Source organism: Tamandua tetradactyla, chromosome 17, assembly GCF_023851605.1.
Source record: "Tamandua tetradactyla isolate mTamTet1 chromosome 17, mTamTet1.pri, whole genome shotgun sequence".
Lineage (NCBI taxonomy): Eukaryota > Metazoa > Chordata > Mammalia > Pilosa > Myrmecophagidae > Tamandua > Tamandua tetradactyla.
Genome location: NC_135343.1, coordinates 75765113 through 75783284, shown reverse-complemented (window position 1 = coordinate 75783284; position 18172 = coordinate 75765113). Strand labels below are relative to the sequence as shown.

Genomic DNA, 18172 nt, shown 5'->3' with positions numbered 1-18172 from the left:
CATACCAAACTGTGAAATATGTTCTACAATTAATTCTTGTGATGTACTTTGAAATTTATTTCTTTTATGTATATATGTTATTTAAAGAGAAAGAGGAATATAACAGAGAAGATAGTATTTTAAGAAACGAGTATGACTGCTGAATCATTACATTGATATTTCCATTGGTTTCCAGTGCCTTGGAGCAGCTAGGAGAAAAAAACAAAAAATCATGGAACTGAAACCCATATCAAAGTTTAAAATCTGTTTTATAACTACTTGTTAAAATGTACTTGGAAATTTATTGATTTTTTGTATATATGTTATATTTCAGAATAAAAAATGTTAAAATTTTTTAAAAGTTAGATCACAATAAACTTTTTTCTTCACAATAAACTTTTTAAATGAAATTTAGACAACTACTTTAAAATGCAGCAAAATTTATTATCCTCTAAATTTTTCCAGACAATTTCAAGGCCCACTAGCCTTTAAATCTCCTTCAGAATTAAGCAGTTTTCATTCCACAAAATCAAAATAAATTCCAGATGAATTCAAGTTACAAGTAAAATATGAAAGCCTTAAAGAATTAGAAAAAAAAAACCAAAAAAAGAGCAAAAAATCAAAGCAATTCCATAAAATGATACATTAAAAAAAACAAGAACATTAAGCAATGCAACACTTTGTTCCCAACTACTACTTTATCAGTGTTTTTTTATATTTAACAATATTATCCAGCAAAAGTGAGGGTATAAGAGAAAAGGAACTCTTAAGAAGGCATACTATTCCTTTTGAATAGGCAATTCAGCATAGCTGGCAAAATTTAAAATGCATATATATATATTATTACCTAGTAATTCCACTTCCTAAGCTTCTAGTCTACAAAAGTACTCAAAAAGTAAGAAAAATATATGTATGAAACTGTTCATTGAAAGCATTATCTGTCTGTAAAAATACAAATAGTTTAAATGTCCATCAATACTAAAATGGCTAAATTATGTTATATCTACATAATAGAACAACATATATCCAGTAAAAAGAATGAACCAGAGCAATATAAGCTGTCCTTTAGAAAGCTAGCCATGATACATTCAATGAAAAGTGTACATTATAAAAGCTTTAAAAAAAAAAGATTATTTTACTTGAAAGAAAAAAAAACCTCTAGGTATGACATTATGACATGCGTCTATATTAATGAAGCCATGTTTCAAAAAAATATTTTTATTTCATGGCTGTAAAATTGTGTAAGTGGCCATACACACAAGAGCGTACAATAAAATTTAGTGACAGCTAGCAATAATCTCCAGAAGTAATGTGATTTTGATCTGTTCTTTATACATTTCTTATTTTCTAAAATGTTTAAGCATCATTTACGCAATCAAAACAAAAATCAAAGTATTTTCTTTTTTGTAAATGGGGACCCAAATGACTAATAAATTGTCACATTTTGCGGATTCAGGAGTGATTCACACCCTACAGAAGTTCATGTACAAAGACAGTTTTATAAAAATATAGATCTGCCAAAACTTCCTCATACTAAAGAATGGCTACTGCCTTCACATTGGTTATAGAAGATCTATATGCTTATTACACATTCCACTACTAAAAACATTTTTGAACTTTTATACTTTGAAATCTCCTTTAGTCAGCCCAAGTGACATAAAAAAAGTAATTCTCAATTTTAGTCACACCACATTTTTAAGTAACAATAACTGGTATTATGATAACTCATCTTACCTTATCACTTAGGGTAGCCTTAAAATAGTCTATGGCTCATTCCTAACATCAACTCTAGCTTCAGGGAACAAAGACTTGGCAAAAGTTAGTCAAAATAATATGCTGCAGGTTTTCAAGACATGTTTTGGGACAGGGGGCAGTTCTTAGCTACTGAAAAAGTTCTCTTCAGATAAGCTAAAGTATTCAGTCTCATCAGTACCACATTTCAATACATGTCCAACAAAAATCCTTTCATTCCTTTTCATTCATGGTCTTCCTGCCTAGAAGAAACCTTCCAGTCACCATCATTCAAGTCCTATCATCTCTTTAAGGCCAAGTTCAAAATACACTTGCTCCATGAAGCTTCTTCTCTGTTGAACTCTAGAAGCATCTAATGATCTATCCTGCTTACTTGGCCAAGTGTTATTTTTACACTGACATTCTTTTAATATATTCTGACTTTCCAAGTATATTTAAGAAAGGCTGGAGGGCACACAGTTCACCTCCAATGTAGTTCACTGAAGACATAAATAGAGTGGCCATCCAAGAAACACAATAGATGTTTGCTTTCATTTTTTCTAAATAAAGACTGGAACTGATGGACTCCAATGTGCCTTGAATGACTGCCTGAGTAGTATAGGGTTTAGCCTCCAGTAACAAGACTAACTGAAAGTTTTTGAGTCCCAAAAGGTTGTGATAACAGTACATTTTAGAAAGAGCAGTCCTCAGTTCACCACTACCAGGTTAATATGGAAGTTATAACATCTAGATGCAAGGCAGGTAGTTGGTTCAGCATAAATAGTTAAATAAGAGCTTTAAAGACAGAAAGCACTGGGTTCTCCAACAATTTCCAGCTCTGTGATCCCAGGCAAGTTATATGATTTCTTAAAGCTTTTACTTTCCTTATCTGTAGAACAAGGACAATAAAATTAGAACATACTCACCAGGGCTGTGGTGAGTATTAGATGAAATAATGCACATAGCACACACACACCTCACTTTTTACCTGACAAAAGGTAGGCTCACAATAAATGGTAGTTGTTACTTGAGAAACCAACCAGTAGGCTACTAATTTAATATAAGCATAAAAATAAAGAAGAAATAAAACATCAAAAAAAACTACAAAAGTAGAAGCAACGGGAAAAGCGGATAGATGGAGCAGAGTATCAAACTACTACGAAATTTCAAGCATGGATGATTAAACAGACAGAAACAGACATCACCTGGCAGGGAACTGAAGATGGGATTAAGACCAATTTAGCCAAGTTAAGGCTGAAGGCAACTGCTAGGGATTTCAAATGGACATTGGACAGATGATGATAATGAGCCTAGAAATGGGAGGACTTGGCCAGAATCAATGTCAGAGGTATCCACAAAAAATGCCCTCACGTCTCCAAACGTAGGATACCTGCTCATAGGGTCACAAAAGCATCAGAATGCCGCAAATAAAAGCAAGTTACTGAACACAGCAGAAAGTTTAAGCATTAAACTCTAAAATACATATACCATTTAAGACTTTCTCACCAATATTTTGGACTCTAAACAAAATGGTACCTAATTTTCAAAATAAACATTCAAAATGAATCACATGCTTAATGCCGAACAGGAATGATGGGTTTTGTTCTTTATAGAAACGTACCACTTTCTATTAACAGGAAACTTATAACACAACTCTTCAAAGAAAAGGTTATGGAGCAATAACCACAGAACATTTCAGCAACACCGACATAAACAGGAATAACTATGAACAATTCAGAAAAGCATAGTGTTCAGATACATGAAGCAGAATTTCACTTAAAACATGGAAATCATTAAACAGACTCACCCAAAGCTTTTACAGTCCTGCTTTTAAGAAAGTACATTCAGTAACCAGAAACTGTTTTGTTAATTGCCCGTGGGGTTCAGAATCATCACAATCTATTTTTCCCTAGAATGCACATATCATTTCAACCTTTCATTGCCAGCCTCCCAGAAGTCCCAATTCTTTGAGTTTCAGCCTGGGAAAGACAAGTGGTGACAAATGAGAAGGGAAGGGAAAGCAGGCTTTGGGGACAGTATGCTGCGTTCTTCATATGGTTCACGGTATAAAAGGCTCTACAGATCCATGGAATTGAAACTATACAGCTAGTTGATTAGACTAAAATACAGGCTTAATTTGTGAAGCTGGGGGACTGTGTAGTGGTAGTGCTTACAGTGGGAAGTCAACGTGTCACCTCCCCACCCCAACTCCAGGGAGAGGAGGCAGCTAAAATGCTAAAACTAGCCAGGTCTCTGAAACTTTCTCTTTTCCAACAGCACCCCTAGTGGGAATAGGAACAGCAAGGACAAAATCTAAGCCTCGATCCCAATTCGTGGAAGGAGGTGGCTAAGGGGCAGCTCCCCTTCCTACACTCCATAACACTTAGGATATTCAAGTTTCAATAAGGGATAGAGGAACTCAAAGACCTTTCTAGAGGGGGAAAAAAAAAAGGGCTTGTCCAACACTTGCCTCACTTCCTGAACCCTGATTTTAATGCCAAATTCTAAGTTTCATTTTATTTTACCTACAACTTTAAAATACATTTTATATTCAGCAGAGTATTGCTTTTGTTTACAATAGTACTTAATTTAATTATATCAAAATGAATGTTACCAGGGTCATGATAAAGTCTTGGTAATGGATGGTGATGATGGTAGCACAATATTGTGAATGTAATTAATTCCACTGAAACACACACTTAAAAATGGTTAAGATGGAAAATTTTGTATTATAACTATATTACCACAATAATAAAGAACATTACTCACTTATAAATACAGGTATACACCTATGTATAAACACCTCTCAGTTATAAACGTAGGTACGTAAATATGTATAAACTCTCAGCTATAAATACAGGTGTATTCTGCATAAACCCCTTGCTATTCACATGGCCAACATCACATTGAGGTTTACTTTCATTATCACAATGAAATATTAATTGGGAATCTCTTGGCTTGAACCATTCCCCAACTCACTGCAATTACATACACAATCCACAAAAACCCATGCACTACCCTAGACCACTGCTAATTTCTGTGGGGCTTAAATTCTCTCAGCCTCCAAAGATCCCCTCTTCTAATCCAACCAATTCAAGCCCAAGCCAAGCCCAAGCAAAGACATCTTTCCCACCCCTCAAAAAGAATCCTTAATAAAACATTTGTAAATTTGGAGGGTCAGAGGAAGAAGTTATTTAAATAAAAGACATTCTAGAACCATCTTTCCAGCTCCTCTTCAATCACCCCACCTTCCTACTTACACAAAAATGATCCCTAGAACTCCAAATTTTTATTTCCAGGTTATACAAAGTTCAGCCCTTTCCTGTTTCTACTTCCTGATGAGTTCATCCAACTTATCAAGATGCTCAGCAGATCTAAAGGCTTTCATCTATCAGGACCCATCCTTCCAAACTTTTTAAGGCATAAGAAAAATAATTCGGTGGGCCATGGTGGCACAACAGGCAGAGTTCCCACCTGCCATGCCAGAGACCAGGGTTCAATTCCCAGTGCTTGCCCATGCAAAAAAAAAAAAAAAAAAAAAAAGGGAAATAATTTATGTTACCCTGTTAGGTCACATTTTCACCCCTAAGTCTTCCTAGCAAGAAGGCAGAAGAGCAGGATCTCAATTCATGTTTAGTGAATTTGAATTACCAAGCTGCTGTTCTAATTAACTGCTCATTAGAGCAAATTCTAAATTTCCCTTTCTCAGAGCAACAAGGTCACTTTCATATTAAAAACATCCTCCCTTCTAAAAGTGACTAGTGTCAGTTATTTCACAGCATTTCTTCCAGTTACTGCCAGGAAACCACACACTCCAACAATCAAATGAAGATTCCCCTCATTTTTTAACAGATTAAGAAACTAAGCCACAAACTAAGATAAAATGACTTGCCCAGTTTTAGTAAGAGAGAGAAAAAAAGATTAAGCTATATATATATATATATATATATATATTTAAGAAAGATATATATATATATATCTTTCTTATGATGTGCAAAGTACTGCGTGAAGTATAATACTTGCACTCTCTTTTAAGCCTCACAACAACCATAACATGAAAACAGCAGTTAATAACCCCTTTCCACCGGTGGGTAAACAGATCTAGGTTAAAAAACATTTTTTCTGGCCCAAATCACAATAACAGTAACTGTTACATCAGGGATTCAAGCCAAGTCAGTCTAAATTCAGAGTTCAAGCTTTTAAAAGATCATTTAAAATAAAACAATAATATTCTCTTGCACAAATATAAAATGAGCATGTCCCTGATTTTATTTAATTAATTATATACTCAATTATATAACATACTTACAATTGACAATTCAACTGGAAAGGTACAGATCACATAGAACTAATTAGCCATGATAAATGCTCTAGACATTACCTAGTTTTTTACTGAGAACATTTAATAATTCTTTTTTGGGGGGTTCATTTCAGAGACTATCACAATTTTTCCTTACATATCTCCTAACCACAATGCATAATGCCTTTTTCTTCTTTTAGAGAAGAATCCACGGCTTTAAGATATCCGACAATCATTAGAAAAACTGAGTTCTCCTCTCCATAAGACTAATCTTTCACTAAGATAAATTTATCTGACTACATATTAAGCTAGAAATTCAAATTTATTATGAATATATATAAATGCAGAAATTAATTCACTGTCTTGTCAATTCTTAAGAGATCTAAAACTAATGAGGGACTGGCTTTACTGAAATTGATCCAGAGAATTACTCTCTGAAGAAATAAAGGCATAGTTAAAATTTTGTCACTCGCACGTAAATGACCCAAAATTAACTTGCGTCTTCCTGGCTAAGTTACTCAACTTAATTTCCACCCTATCTTTTCTTCGATAAAAAAGTAATCCTACAGGAAAAAAAAAAAAGTAATCCTAGGGGCATCCTGTCAACCAAGATGGTGGTGGATGTCACAGGATGTCACTGTCCCACAGGATTGTTAAATAACTACCAAAACGGGCAGATCCATCTCCTTCAAAACTCTGGAAAACATTTAAAGGGTTGTAGTAACAGAGTGGATGCAGAATCAAGAAAACACAATTTTAAAATAGTAGATGAAGTTCAAGGCATCCTGGCTAACCTAACCCCTCCTACACCCCATCCCCAGCACTGTGCGGGGCCAGCCTACGCTCCCACTGTGGGGCCCTGGCCCTAATCCCGAGGGAGGAGAGTAATCCCTATGCACATCCTGGGGTTCCTGTATGTTGGTTCAAAACTATTGGGTAGCAGCCTGAAGGCCTTTAAGCACATGAAACTCTAAGTGCTTAAAATAAAAAAGAAGAAAGATCTCAAATCAGAGATCTAACTTTACAAATGAAGGATCTAGAAAAAGAAGAGCAAATGTAACCCAAAGTGAGCAGAAGGAAAAAATAACAAACATTAGAGCTGAAATAAATGAAAAAGAGAATTAAAAAACAATAGAGAGGATCAACAAACCCAAAAGTTGGTCATTTGACAATATCACTAAAATTGACAAACCTTTAGACAGACTGACAGAGAGAGGATGCAAATAAATAAAATTAGATACGAAAGAAGGAACATTACTACCAACCCCACAGAAATAAAAAAGGATCTAAGGATCCTTTTTATTCATGAATAACTAGGTGCCAACAAATTAGACAACCTCAATATGAAATGGACAAATTCCTAGAAACATACAAACCACCTATACTGACTCAAGAAGAGCCCAACAGACCAACAAGTAAATGAAAAATATGTTCACAAAAACACCTGTAGACATGTTCATGGCAGTTTTATTCATAATAAGCATAATAATAATCAAAACCAGTAATTAACGCAATGTCTTTCAATGGGTACATCTACACCAGGAATACTACTCAGCAATAAAAAGGAATGAGCCATTGATACATGCAACAACTTGGATGAATCTCCAGGGAATTATGCTGAATAGAAAAAGCCAATCCCCAATAGTTATATACTGCACAATTTCATCTATATAACATACTTATAATGACAAGGTTTTAGAAATGGAAAACAGACTAGGGATTATGAGGGGTCAGGGAAGGAAGTTATGTGTCTATAAAAGGGAATATAAAGGAATTTTATGATGAAACTGTTTTGTACCTTGATTGTATTACGTAACTCTAAAACTACCTCAAAAAACAATCTAATTTAAAAAAATCCCAAAACAGTGCTGCAAACAAATCATGTAAATATAGAATATTAATATTTTCTAAAGGTAGTAGGGAAATACATATCAAGAGACAGAAAGATTTACTCCAGCCATGTGATTTTGGGTAGTTAATCTAATTTCTTCATCTGCAAAACAAAGACTAAAAAATAACACTATGATAGACTGAATAATGTCCCCTGCAAGAAAGTTATGAATATTACTTATGTAGCAAAAAAAAAAAAAAAAAAAAAAGACTTTGCAGGTGTGGTTAAATTAAGGCTCCTGAGAAGGAGAGATTATCCTGGGTTATCAGAATGGGCTCTAAATGTATTCAGCTGGGTCTTTTTAAGAGGGAAGCACAAGGAGATTTCACATGCCCAGGAGATAATGCAATGTGACCATGGAGGCCGAGATTATAGTGATGTGGCCACAAGTCAAGGGATGACAGCGGTCACCGGAAGTAACAAAGAATGGACTCACCCCAGAGCACCCAGAGAAAGCACGGCCCTGCCGACACCTGGACCCAGGCTCACTGACACTGATTTCAGACTTCTTGCCTCCAAAACTGTGAGAAAATAAATCTGTTGTTTTAAGCCACCAAGTTTATAATAATTTGTTGCAGCAGCACAGTAAACTAACACAAATACCTACCCTATCTCCTAGAAATGGTGCAACGAGGTAGCAAATGCATATGCAAGACCCTTGAGAAGTCTGAAATCCTATTACAAAAAGGAAACAAGATATAATTTTAGAGTTCTTAATTCAAAGTAAGAACGTAACACCCCTAATCTGGGGGAGTTAAAAAAAATCTAGATAAAAGGAGATAAATAAACTGAACTTTGGGAACAATTATATCTAATGTAGACTCAGTTCCCAAAAGATCAGCCTATTCAATAGACAGATATAAGCCAGAACTGCTTATAACAATGATTCTAGCAAAGAGAAGATTCACTCTTGATTAACCCTGACTGCTCTTGTATATCTTCTCTAAAGGAAAGAGAAGCAAAATTGTGCTGGTTTCATTACTGCCATAAATAAACTCAGCAAAGTAACTCTGGCACTCCTTTGACTACTCAATCTTGATTCGCCACTTCCCTCCCATTCTTAGAGGGAACAAAGCAAACATAATTCTCCCTTTAATTTAATCAGTTGTTCTAATGAACAACCATGTTAAAAATACACCTTAGGTTTAAATCTACAGTTATATTAACAAGTACCATATGCCAGTAATTCACAAATTCTCCAGTTTGATCACTATACCATAAAATATTATTATTATATATGTGAGTGTGTGTATATATATATATATATATGTTTATAGCACAAACAATAATCACCCAGTAACATATTTTTACTAAATGTGAGAATGATAAAATGGAACATGCAAGATGTGAGAATGATAAAATGGAACATGATTTTCAATCATGAAAATACAAAAAAGAGGGAAAAGATAAAAAGAGTATCTCATTTAAAACTCCCATGTTTTAGAATCACCTTAAGCAGCTATGATAAGTTGCATTCAGAAAGTCTGGACATAGTTTGCAGTAAAAGGCATACTCTTATACTCTTATATAATCATGTATTCCTTACATCTAATGACACTTAAGAACTGTATATTTTAAATTTGAACTGGAGTAAAATTGGCATCATAACATAGCAGTTAAGAGTGCAGACTGAAATTGAACTGCCTACGTTCAAATACATGTAAACCTCTCTGGGGCTCAGTTTCCTCAAAGGTAAAATGAGGATAATAATAGCACTTACTTTCTAGGGGAAGTTGAGGAGATGAAAGGAGTTAAAAATTTAAGGCATTTAGAATAGAACCTGGTAAAAAGTAAGCACTCAATAAAAAATATTAGCTCTTATTATTGTTATTATTATAAGCTACTAAAAAAGAAGGTCATCATTACTACCTTTATCCTCCATAACAGTTTCACAGCCATCATGCTCATCTTTCATCACAGACAAGCTAACGGTAACAAAATCTCAATGATCTTTGTTCTGAAGTCACTGATTTGTTTACTTCCCCTATAGAAAGTAAGTCAAGGTTAGGAGGCACATCATGGTCAACTCTGTCCCCATGAGCAAGCTCATGGTAGGTATATAAAATGCCCAGGAAAATAAACAAACATGCTGGCTTACAAATCACTCCTAGCTTCCACCATCTTCCTTCCTAACCCCACAATTTACCCACACAGGTAAATTGTTACTTAAAGCTACACAATATAAGAAAAAATAATTCTAAGATAGTATTTGTATTATAAGAGGACAGCAGAAATAATAAGAGCAACAGCCAAACTGCCTTCCCCAAGTTACCAAAGCATTTCTGTGGGGGAAGGTTCCAAGTCAGGGTTAGAAACAATCCCTTCACTCCATATTCCCGCCCTAAGAATGGCTGCCACTGCTTACTTCCCTTCCCCCGTCATTCCCTTATTTCTATATTTCATTCACCATATCCTCTCTTGTGACACTGCATCTATAACCTGCTCACCAACATGTTATTCTCCCTGACCCATAAGATTCTCCCAAGGGGAATAACCATTCACTTACAAACATAATATGGATATGATCTCTCATTTGAGATGGAAAACTAAGGCTGGCATAAGTCTTCCCTTTATCTTCCCTACAACACTAGCATACATTCTCAGTGGAATTAAACAATTTAAGTTTTCGAAAACCTCAACTGTAAAAGATTGCTGATAAAGTGGTTAATTATCCACTGTCAGCTTTCACTGATCACTGACCCTCAGATGTCCCTTCCAGGGGGCCTTGAGGTTATCACAGCAGGATAACCAATGCCCACTTGCCAGATGGGCAAGACTAGGTAGAAGTGTGACTGAAGCTCACAAAGGGCCTTTTTGAGTTTTACCTTATTCCTACAGTGAACACCCCAAAGGCTTTTCTTAAGTCCATTACTGCATTTGAAAACTTACAGCCAAAGGAACTGCAGGCAGTCCTCATTATCCAAGAGCAATTGGTGTAGAGAAAAACGTAACATAGTGATTTCTCTTAAACTTGTTACTGGACAAAGGTGGTGGATTCTTTTGCCCAATGCACTCAAATAATCAATTCCTGAGATACTCTTTTTCAAAGAGAGAAAAAGTTTACTGCCGGGCACAAAGCAGGAGTGCAGATAGCCTATGGACCAAAAATCTGTCTGCCCAAATCGCAGTAATTCTGATAGTTTTATAGTATTAAAAGATAGGCAGGCTTTGGCTAGCTAATAGGCACAATGGCCCCAAATGATGTCATTAGAGATGATTTAATTAATGAGCAATTACAGATTGATTGATTATGTAAGAAAATGGCCTTAATGGGATGATGGGCATGATTTTTAGTATTACAATGAGGTATAGGTGACTTACAGGTTAAAGTGTATTTGGCTGCGCATGTCAGGTGGGCCCATTTTGGTTAGATCCAGTTTCGGTTATCAAGATAACTTTGGACTTGGGGTGGGTTAGTTCTGGGCTGACCCAATTAATAAACATTAGGGTCTCTCTTTAGTGATCACAAGATACCAAAGTCAAAACACTGGATTAATAGGTACAAGTAAAGGTTAGACACATGGCTTTTGCACTCACAAGGGCACAAGATAATAGCTATACAATCATTATCAGAGATCAAGGCAACTAGATTACAGTTCAAAGATTTCAGGTATTTCCCTGTCTACTCTAATATACCAGAAAGTAAAAAAGAATATCTATATATGATTCAGTAATCATAATCATCCCTTAAATCCTAACTTCTTAGTTACAAACAGGGACCAATTTCATAACGTTGAAAAAGAGATTTGATTAGAATTTTCCAGAAAAAATAAACAAAACTAAATTATTTTCATAATTTATCTCTTCTTTATCAAAATTCAGGTTATACTTGCAACTATACACTAATTTCTAGGACAAAGAATTAAGAATTGGTGTAGAATTTAGGGCATAATTTTCTGATCAAACTGTAAAAGGAAGGATATGAAAACCTTGATTTCCTAATTGCCTTTTGGAAAGCAATTCTATAAATCATTTTAACAAAAAGAATTTTAGATTTCATTATTTTTTCCCTGGAATCTTTCATATTCCTTTTAAATTCTTTTAAAGCACTTGTCTCATCATTGTCCCTATAGATTTTCCTCATCAAAAGTTAACTGGCTAATGTCTCCCAATATAAGAAGGAGCAGAAACAACTTTTTCTCCTGTCCCATAGCACTTCCAGTCACCCCCCTTCCCCACAGATGTTTCCTTTTAGGAAACATTCCCATTTCTGCTGGAAGCAGTTACAGAAAACAGATCATAGCCCCATTCTCCATATTACCAAAAAGATCAGAATCTTGGGCCTAGAGGTCCCCATGATGGGACCTACCCCTGGCAAATACTTCAGAAAGCCTTTCCCACCTCAATCCATGCCAGTCCGCACCTCCTTCACCCTCCAGCAGTTGCCCTCTTGAGGTAACTTGCCATTACTCAACCTCCACCCTCCGGCAAAGCATTCTTGCAGTAGACTCCCCTTACTCAACCTGCACCTTCCGACAGTTACAACTCTGCATAAGGAAGACAGCATGTAAATTTTAATCTTCACCAATGGAAGGCTGCCAACTCCCAAAAACCACCAATGAAATACCCAACCTGTACCTCCAATTCCCTATCCTCAAGTCATAAAAACCCTATCTCCTGTCACCTAGGGACAGCCATTTCTCTTTCTCTTGAAACACTGCCCAGGCAGCTGTTTCTCCCTAAAATAAAACTTTGCTGGGAAAAAAAAAAGTTAACTGGCCATGTTCTCACCAATACCTCTTTTTTAATGAAATATAATGAAGAGACAGTAAGGTACACAAATCTTAGGTTATAATTTGAATTTTACAGATATATACACTGATAAAGATCAAGAGCATTTCCCAAACCCAGAAAGTTCCCTCGTGCCCCTTCCCAGTCAATACCAATACCACCACCTCAGAGTAAGCACTATTCTGACTTCTATCATCAGGAACTAGTTGTGCCTATTTTTAATTTCATTCAAATGGAATCATGAAGTATGCAATCTTACGTCTGTTTCATTATATCTGTGTGATTCATCCACATTGGTGAGTGTATTGGTAATTCATCCTCTTTAATTGGTTTTGTAGTATTTCATTTTATAAATATATCACAATGCATTTACTCATTCTACTGGGGAAATACATATGGGTTGCACCCAATGTGTGGCTATTATGAAAAGGTGCTAAGAACATTCTTTTACATATTTTTTAGAAGACATGCATTCATTTCTTGTGGGTATGTACCTACATATGAAATTGCTAAATCATGGGTACAAGTAGCCAGTTTTCCAAAGTGAATGCACCATTTTACATTTCCAATAACAACATTCGTTTTCTACAGCCTAGCCAACACTGACCCTGAAAATTTTTAAAATATTAGCTAGCAGTATCTCATTATTATTTTAATTTGCATTATTCCCATATACAATACTTTTCATATACATACCAGCCATTCAGAGATCTATTAGAAAGTATCTATTCAAGTCAGTCCTATGTGCATTTAATTGTCTTTTTCTTATTGATGTTATATAAACACACATACACACATATATATTCTGGGTAAGAGTTCTTCATTAGATAAATGGATCACAAATATCTTCTTCCAGTCTATATTTTGCCCTTCATTCTATTAGTGGTATCTTTAAATAGAGAGTTCTCAATTTTAATGAAGTTCAATTTACAATAATTTTTATGATTTACAATGTTTTCTAAGTCCTTTTTAAGAAATCTCTCTCTGCCTATTTCACTTACTAGTACTTTAACTTGTACTTATGGTTTGAGCAGTTCTCCAATTGCTGAGAAAACGTTTTGCAAAATGTGCAATGTTACCTTGCAAGTGATTTGCACTGTACTCACGTCATGTTGTTGGGTACTGAACAACTCTAGCATTATGAATGTTCAAACAAAGATCAGTTTTATAACTAGAGAATTCATTAGTAACTACTTCCATAGTATAATGACTTCTGTACAAAGTTATTTTAAAAACTAATGCAAAAATAGGGCGGGCCACGGTGGCTCAGCAGGCAGAGTTCTCACCTGACATGCCAGAGACCCAGGTTCAATTCCCAGTGCCTGCCCATGCCAAAAAAAAAAAACCTAATGCCCATTATTCTAGCATTTTTCCCCAAATGTACCTGAGACGATTCTTCCCACCCCTCTGAGTAGCTCTCCTCCACTGGAGCTAACTCTTTACTAAGCCCTGATGCCATCTGAGAGTATAATTAGGTTTTCTGTAGTCTCAGAAATCAGAGGCCTGGCAGAATTTATAAACCTAGTCTTGTTACAGCTCATCAGGCCCAACAATCCTCATAAGGCTTACAATCCTCAGACACTCAGTCACAAGCCGACACTAGGAGCTCCCCTGCCCTAATCCCTTTTCTTAAATTAGTTAATACCTCCAATCTCCAAGGATGCAGTTACCAAAACGATTTAAAACACATACACACACGCCTTACACTTTTCCCTATTTGCTCAGCTTGAACGTTCCCCTTCCTCACCCCATTTTTCTTCACAATCCATCACCTATTTTGTTGCCAAAATGCATGTGGAGCCTACAGGCTGCTCTACCACTGCCTTGGTCCTCTCCCTCACCATCTCGTGTGCAGCACGAAAAGTGTCTTCAGCTGGCCTGACTTACAGTCTTTTCTGCTTGCATCACATCTTTCACCCTGTTCCCAAAGCTACCTCACCAGAACACAAAGCTGACCATGTTCCTCACCTGATTAAGAACCTGCCATAGGTTCCCACTGACCACAGGATAAAGTCACCGTCTTGGCTGAGAAATCGGTCTGGCGCCAAAGCTTCCTGGCTTGGCTCTGGGCTCCTCCTACTCAGGGCTGACCTCTAGACACCCACACAGGCTCTCACCGGTCCCGGCTTTGCACCGCGTCCTCCCACAGCTACAAGCCCTCTCTCCCTTCATCCAGCAGTCGGTTCCCTCCCTCTCCTAGGCAAGTCCATCACAGCAGAAGCAGCCATTCCCACAGTTCCCTGTAGCCACCACAGTTACACATGAGTACCCACGTCACCGCAGTAGCTAATCATTCATTTGCCTCAATCGCTAATCATAAACTTTTGGACTGTGGACTCCTCCTGGACTCCTCAAGAACAAAATCAGAACTTAATTTTTGCATTCCAAGGATTTGGCAGGGCTATTCCATTAGGGTTCAATGAAAGAATGAATGTCCCAGCCACTCTGGTTCATGCTATCTTTTTCTATTAATAAAGACTGGAAAATCAGTATAAATATTTCAAAGCAACAAATCCCACTAACACAAATTTATTTTTAAGTCACCCAGCAAGTGGCTCTTCTCTTAAATAATTTAATTAAAAACTAAAATATTCTTTAATTATTGACCTGTGCTTCCTGCTATAATTATCACAATTCTTTCTAATACCTTTTAAAATAACTGACAAAGGTAGGATGAATATACCTCTCAACCCACATCATGCAGTCCTCATCATACAAATCACTAACAGATGCCACCAGCACGAATCATAACACAACTAAACCATCACCAACAAAATGACTCAAATGAACAATCTATTCATATATTTCCCCTTACCAATAACACATTTGTGTGATACAGAAAGGTAGAACAGCATGCTGATTAAGAACACAGGCTTTGGAATCAGGATGCTACTTGTGCGATTTGGGACCAATTACTTAAACCTCTCTGCCGCAGTTTCCTCATCTGTAAAACAGAGATGATAAAAATACCCACCCAACTCACAGAGTTGTTGGGTGACTTGAGTTGGTACATATAATGCTTTTGGTAGTACCAGATAGGGTAAATGAATAAATGTTAGCTAATATTACTGTATTTTTAACTGATTTAAACTCTTTTACCAATACTGTCTTCTCTCTCTCTCTCACACACACAGCACAGTGATATCCTTTGAGCGAGAAATGTTTTCTCCCTTTCAGAGATAAGACAGACAGGTTTTATGATTTACCTAAGATATTTGAAATGACAGAGTTGGAACTAGAAACCACACATCCTCCTAGCCCCAGGCCAAATTGATGAAATATTTGTGTTTGGAAATAAGATTATTTTGGATTGTCCCTTCTGGTTGTCAGCAACAGCCATCCTAGAGAGCTGGTCAGAACAGATGAACCACCCCTGTGCTCAGGTGAAAAGATAAAAGAAGCCTCACTTTCACACAATCTAACACATATGGGCACTCCAGAGACAGCAGCTACAGAAGACTTAAATATAAAGTGCTACTGTTCTTTTTCAGTACCAAAACAAGACACTCCACAAAATCAAACCTACAACCAAAAATAAAAGTCACTCAAAATCACATGTATCTATCATATCAAAGCACAATGTGGCAATCGAAACTCTTAAAAATAACGGCGGGGGGGGGGGGAGTAGGGGGATTTTATCTTACTAATTCAAAAATACAAAAATGTTTTGCAAAAAGGACTTTCAAATTTAGACAGTTTTTTTTTAATTTACCCAACTAGCTATATTTCATAACAGGTTTCCACACTCAAATAAGTGATAAAATATATAATCTCTGTAAGAACTTGACCAATACTTATCTTCAATACTTCCCTCGGGCTTAAACCGAATTCCAATCCCCAGTCCTACTCATGTACAGCCACGTGCGTATCGAATACCATTACATGAACATCACAAGCAGGTGTGATGCTTCCAGGGAAATCACCTGAACCAGGGAAGTACAATGAAGCATGACGTCTCCACGATGACACCCAAGTGCCCTATCACCTTTTAATTTCTTCTCTTCACATGGGCAAGCAGAAGCTAAGCTACGCCTTCGAGAGCTGGGGCCTACCTTTCCTTTGGGGGCGCCGCCAGTCTAGCAACCACCGGCACGTTCCTGGCGCCCGGAGGGCACCCAGAAAAGGCGGCGCCAGCCCCTGCCCTTGACAGCCCACGTCCAAGCGTCGCACGTGGCGGCCACTTGAGACGTTTTTGCACATCTGACTAAGAGCCGCAGAACTCGGGCTGTGCTCCGAGGCGCCGGGGTGGGGGAGCGGGCGGGGGCCGCGGCGCAGACCGTAAACCCCGCGAGGACCCCCGGCCCGGCCCCGCCTCCTCCCGCGCCCACCCGGCCCCCGCCAGGGCCCCCGGCGCCCCCGCCCGCCTCGGGAGCCGCTGCCGCGCGCCTCTCCTCACCTCAGCCGGCGGCGCCGCCCCCTGCGTCCGACCCAGTTCCCGGCCAGGTGACCGTTACCGGGGGTCGCAGCCCGGGGGAGGCCCGCGCGGTTCAGAAGGAAGAGCTCCCGCAGCGACTCCCCCTCCGCCGACTCGGGGATCCCCCGGCCGCCGCCATTTTCCCCGCGCCCTCACCCCCACTTGACAGTCCCAGCCTCCCACCTGAGACCGGCAGGGGACGACGCGCGACGACGTGGGGGTCGCGAGGGCAAACTGGGGAGTCCGCAGGGGTCACAACCTCCCGGGAGAACCCGCCGCTAATTCATCGCTAGGCGGGGAGGCGTCCGGCCCGTCGCCCTAGTAATGCGTCCCGTCAGGCTCCATCCTGATTGGCTACGAGCGGCCGTGACGCGACGGCGTCCCCGGCGGCGTGGGAAGCCGGGGTCCCCGGCGCCCCGCCCCTGCTCCCCCGCCGGGAGGCCCCTGCGGCTCCGCCCCCGAGGGCTCCCTTAAAGGGGCCGCGGTCATCTCTGCATCCGACCTCCTGGAGAGGAGGGACCGAGGCGGGCGTGGGTGGAGAGGCGCGAAATCGGGTGAACGGGAAACCGACGCATGTCCCTGTCCTGGGGAATTTAACGGTTCGCCCAACCCCTAGAGTTTCAGAATGGAGTAGATGTGGGGAGACTAATTTACTTGCCCAATGTCACGGCTAAAGGCCTAGTAGATCGAGTTCTAGGTCCCTGGTTTAGGACCCGGAGCTCTAGCACGCGGCTTCCCCTCTGACGGGCTCCACCGCTTTCACCGTCTGTCTGTCCCCTACCCTGCCAGGCCCTAAGCTCCTTAATGCTGGCGACTGGGGTTAAACCTCGTTTCATTTGCCTACACAACACCTTCCTCATGTTGGCCTCCAATAAATACTCACTGAATAAAAATCGTAAAAATAATAATAAACATAGCCACGCATCACAGGCAAAGGCGCTCAGCCCTGATTCGGGTATGCTTACTTAGTCATTCCATAAGGCCCTATTCCCCTGGGGGGAGTGAATGTAAAAAAATACAAAGTCCCGGTCATCACCAAATCTATGGTGTACTAATAATAAGCATCCAGATATCTAGGTTTGCGATGCATTGCTTCAATATAGCTGAGTTATACCCTAAATTTTCT

General features: G+C 38.6%; 1 protein-coding gene across 6 annotated transcripts in view; it reads right to left on the bottom strand.

The window, feature by feature from the left end:
* The window catches only part of LCLAT1 (lysocardiolipin acyltransferase 1), a 259010-nt gene extending 241617 nt beyond the window's left edge, over positions 1-17393 (bottom strand). For 3 of the 6 annotated variants that reach the window (XM_077134977.1, XM_077134975.1, XM_077134981.1), the window contains exon 1: positions 17230-17393. The gene's annotated coding sequence lies outside the window, so the exon portion shown is untranslated. Of the gene's footprint in view, positions 1-14600; positions 16619-16684; positions 16755-17028; positions 17182-17229 lie in introns of those variants that run through there. The other 3 variants (XM_077134978.1, XM_077134979.1, XM_077134976.1) reach the window with 3 other exon arrangements.
* Positions 17394-18172: the final 779 nt, after the last annotated feature.